Genomic DNA, 5,555 nt, shown 5'->3' with positions numbered 1-5,555 from the left:
GTATTTAGATCATATCATGAAGAGATGACAGACTTCACAAAAGCAAAAAATAATCCAGATACGTAGAGAAAAAAAAAAAGATACTTAGGACTTATGTTCATCAAGTATGTTATGAAAAAAAACGTGATCACAGGTAACTGTGGAAATTTATTAAGGTTTTGTTCTGTTTTTATCCTCTGATTGAGTCTAAGCAAATCCTGTTGAAGGATTTGCTTAGACTCAAGAAAAAGAACTTGGAGCCAGAGATTAGAATATAAAAGAACTGTGAGAAACACAGAAAGGAAAAAAAGCAAGAAAGAAGAAAAAAAAGATAAAATAACATCACATTAGTCTTTCACATCATGAACCACTTAATGAGTAGGACCATGTGTTATGTACTTTTCTTTCCCACACATAACTGATATTCAACAGTTTGCTTTGAAAAATGCTTATCAAATTGTCTTTTTTTTTTTGCTATTATAATATTTTGGGGGGATTCATCTTTTGAGGAAAACCATGCTTTTGCTTTTTTCACTCTCCCCAGATATTTGCTTATTTCTCCCATCTGAAAATTGACCAGTTTTCAATCCTAAGTTTTCAAATGGCTGAGTAGAGGAACATTTTCATTAACATAGTCAATATAAATCAAACTACATGACTGAAATATATATATAACTTGACTTGATGAGAGAGAGAGGGAAAATTAATCTGCTTGTAAAATCTGAAGAAAGACTGGATAATCAAATAGAAGGAATGTGACACATCTGGGTCCTAAGATCACCTGGTTCTCAAATGCTCCAGAACTTACTCTCCATTTCTTCTTCAGGAGTTATTTGGAGATAGTAATATCCAGTTTTATAAATTACACATTATCCCAATTTGCTAATAAGGAGGCTAAAGTTAGAGGGTTTAAGTGACTTTCCAAGTTCACACAGTTAGTAAGGAACACAATCAGACTTAAAGCTAGACCATTCTAAATCCAGAGCCTGAACTCAGAAACTCTGATCTTGGCTCCTCGATTACTGGCTAATGTGCCAGAATTTAATTTTTATTTTACTCATTTATTTTGAGAGTACATTTTTTTTAAAGCTGGGGGCAGTGAAACAGGAAAGGCTTCTATCGAAGATAGAAGAAGCAACAGGACAGAGCCTAGGCAGTGCTCTGCTTTGGCTCTAGAAACATTATGGGAAAGAAGTGAGCCAAGATGGGGCTGCTGTCAGCTCACTGAAGAGTCAGAGAAAAGGGGGCCTCAGGGACACGTTCAAGGGGTTAGCCCAGAATGAGCTGCCTCTGTCCATTGCTCCCCTCCTTTCAAGTCTCTGTGGGGTCCCCTAGAGTTTAGGAGATTCATGTCAGTGGGGGAAGAAGAAGAGGAAGGGAAAGGTATGGGCGTGGCCTGGGGAGGAAGAGCAACCAATTTCTTAATAGCAGTCATAATGAAATACACTACCTTAAGACCTGTTGTTTATTGTGGTGTTAAAATAAAAATTGGTAAAAGTAATAGACATGGTAATATCCATGTCTTTGAATTCTTTCATCATTTAAAAATATATAAAATAAATTGCATTGAGAAACCATTTCATGAAACGAAAAATAAAAATCAATCATTGACAGTACCAATCACTGAACAGCAAACACTATTTACTTTTATTTAAATACTAAACAACATAATCTTGGATTACAAATATAGAGTTAAAAAACAAGTAAATAAAGGAATTTTGGATCTTTTTAAAACAACAATTCATCAATAACAATATGCTGATTTATTGATGTTCCATAATATTATTCTAGTTTTTTTCATTGCTATAGTAAAATTGATAATGTAGCAATATAGACTTCTATTATTATAGCACCATAGAATATAACCTTTAAGTGTTTTGAAATTAATTTTTTATTAAAAGGGAAGGCAGGGGAGGGTGGTGGGTGGGAAGATATCAACCAAAGAACTTGTATGCATATATGCAGAACCCCTGGACATAGACAATAGGGTGGTGAAGGCCTGGGGCAGGGTGAGGGTGGGCTAGAAGGGGTCAATGCGGGACAAAGGGGACAAATTAAATCTTCAACAATAAAGATTTTTTTTTTTTTAAAAGGTTGTCTTATTTACTTCTAATTCAGCATGCTGTAAAAGTTGTTAATCTAAAGGGAATTTTTTTGGGTGGGCATTTACCATCATCATTATGTACATTCATCAATAATACTTACTAAATGTACAAGCTGACCTTTATTCATTATTTAAATATTGTCATTTATTCTGGGATTTTCTTGTCTCCCTAACAATTAAATTCACTTAATGTCCATGATTCATAGATATATCCCAGAAAATCATTTGTAATATCTAAAAAGAAAACTTAGTAGTATTTTTCTTCCTAGTTATTTTGTGTCTCTCTCTTTTTTTTTTTTTTTATACTGCTGGCATAGTATATGCAAGACTAATGAAAATTCTCAAAGATCAGTTCTACAAACATCATATTCCTATACTCTAATGGTTGGAAGTCATGGTACCTTTTTTAAAAAAAATCAACATTAAATTACAAAAAAAAAAAAGAATTTTAAAAGAATTCTGCATCAAGAAAGATAGATGGAATATAAATACTTTTCTCCATTCCTTCTGATAAATAAAGCGAAAAGTCCTTGCTATTATATACAAAACAAACATAAGACTCTGAAAGGTAGAGAGAAAAATCCAATGAGTTAGGAACCTTGGGACTTAAGGAACAACACAACACTGCGTTTCCTAGGACTTCTTTTTTGTTTCATATATTTTATATAGGATGCTGGAGAAGATGACACCCTGGGAATGCAAATGGGTACAGTCAAAAGAAACCCCAAGAAAAGCCCAATGCTCTGACATAAAGGATCAGGAGGGACAGCCTAGCAAGACAGAAGTTTTAAGCAAATAACCACTCTACTTCAGCCAAACACTGCAGAAAAAGCAGAGGCTCCATGAAACAACCATGACCAAGTAGGAGTCTAGAGCTTCTCTGGACTGCAGAGATGCACGTACCTCCCTGCTGGGATGGTGTCAGAGAAGATCCAATAAAGAGTCAGGAGTTTCAGCTCCATGGGGCAGTAACAAACACACACATCTAAGATGTCAGTTGAGGCCACATGAGGAGCCTGGACTTCCACTTCTCCCTTGTAGTAACATAGTGTTTCCCTATCTCATGATACGGTGGGGTCAGAAGAGGTCTAATAGAGAGTTGGAATTTTTACCACTGTTAGCAGTAACAGGGCCACTTTCAGCCGATGGTGTCAGTGGGTAGTAGTAAGGAGGCACTCCTAATTCTCCTATCAACAGGGTATCTCCAGAGGCTTACCGGGAAGCTAGAAGTCCCATATCCACCCAGTAATAACAAGGAGATTCCCCCCTACAGTTATAAATGGAGGCTGAGTTGGTAACTTGGATTTCCATCCCACCTGCAATAAGAGGTAATGTCTACTCTTCCCTCACCAGAGTGATGTCAGAGTAGGCCTGCTAAAACAGAATGTTGAAATAAGAACTCTAGTCTCATAATACAACAACCCAGTAGACTTGTAATCTAAGTAATATACAAAGAGCATCACTATGTATTAAGTACTATTTTAGATGCTTAGGATACAGTGAGGAATATAGAAAAGAGAAATCCCCACTGTTGAGGGGCTTAGAATCCGGTGGAGATAATGAAATTAATTAACTGATTAATTAACTAATGAAATGGTAAGGTAGATGGTGATAGCAATCTGGGAAAATTTAAAGATAGAGCAGAATAATTGTGGTTGAGAGTACAGGGTAGCAGAGGATACAAGTAGAGAGACAAGTTAAAAGATTAAAATAAAAGGGGTCATGATGGTAAGCTTTCTTGAGGTTGTAAAATCTGAGCAAAAACTTGAATGGGGTGAATAAATTAGTAAGCAGTTTATGGATGTTGGACATTCCAATCAGAGGGAACAGCAAGAGCTACATCCATATACCTGAGGAAAACAACCAGACATGTAGGTGGCACAACAAGGGGGCAGCGGAGATGGACTGCAATGGGCCAGAGGAAGAGGAGAAGATGAGGGACCAGAAAGGCACAGGTAGTGAGATGTTTGGGGCCTTCTAGGTCTTTGAAAGGACATTGGCTTTTACCCCTAAATCAGAGACCAGGATTCCAAGGCAGAGGACCAACAGACTCTAAATTACATGTAGAAAGACTCACTCTGGCAAGAGGAGAAGCAGGGGTACCTGTCCAGAGCTCCCCAGTAATCCAGTCTAGAGATAATGCTGGTCTGGATCAGTATAAGGACAGGGACCTAGCATGTGTCTATTTTGTTAATTTTTGGAACGGATAATAAAAAAATACTTATTATGAATTCTATGGGGGAAAAAAGATAGTTGTGTTTTGCTATGGGCAAGGTGTAGAACAGTGAGCCTCCAAAACTGATTTCTAATTCTAGGCCTAATTATCTGTACAAACTTATATTTATACTTCACGTGCACAATCAGTTAAATGAGGGGTTTTTTTTTCCCTAAGGGGTTCCTAAAGTCCCTGTCAGCATTGAGAGTTACTAGATTATTATTTTGAATGAACCAAAATTATCTTTAGTTAGAATAGATGTGGTCAGGCAACTTTTTATTTTTTCATTCTTTTAGTATTCATTCAATAGTACATAGCTGTGTATGAACCACTTGGGAGTGAAATGAGGAAAATATACATAAAATAATGACTTTATTTTCATTGTACTAGATGTTAGGTGTACCTGTTTAAATAGACAATTGTCTTTCATCTTTTTTTGTTGCTCTATCTTAAAATTATAATTTATTTCTGGCTTGCTATCTCTATTTATAGTATTATTAAATGTTTCTTAAAATATTATGGTAATTATGGACCAGGACTTAACATTTTAACTGCTAAATAACAAGATTGTTATTTAGCAATTAAAGAAACTATCTTGCAGTGTTTAGGGAGATATCTGGGAAGATATTATCTAAAGTAATTAGTACAAAATATAGAATATGAAAAGTTTTCTATAAAATGTAGCAAATGTGATGATAATGATGATGATGAAAGTAGGCAAGGCTTGAATTACAACTCCCAAGTTCTAATCAATACTAAGCAATACTTCTTATTAAATCTTAAATCAGTATTAACTTGTTTTACAGGTTCATTTGCTTTTCAAAGTCTCCAACTTTATCCAGACTTTACTAGCACAGAGAATCTTACTATAGGCCTTGCTTCACTTAGGAAGGAAGGAACACTGGAGAAGGGAATGAATAGGGCAAAAAATAGAACAAAATCCCTGTATCTTCTCCATTATTGGCACAGATGACTTCTTTTAAAACCATATCACATAGAGGTTTACCTTTCGCATTTTAAAGTTAGAAGTCACAAATTCTTATCATCTGCCTCCAATGTTCAAATACTGAGACTGTCACAAGGCCACAGCTCTGGGAGGAAGGGCCCCTTGGGTTATTGTAAAACTAGGAGGTTATGATGTACAGTTTACGCTAATGAAGGTAGGCTTCCAGTCAGGAAGTGGAGTCACTCCCTGCGGTGAGGCTGTTAAGCAGCCAGGAATGAGACATGTCTATAATTAGAGAGGGATTAGGCGTT

Source organism: Plecotus auritus (genome assembly GCF_963455305.1).
Source record: "Plecotus auritus genome assembly, chromosome: 9".
NCBI lineage: Eukaryota > Metazoa > Chordata > Mammalia > Chiroptera > Vespertilionidae > Plecotus > Plecotus auritus.
Note: the sequence above shows the minus strand (reverse complement) of the source record.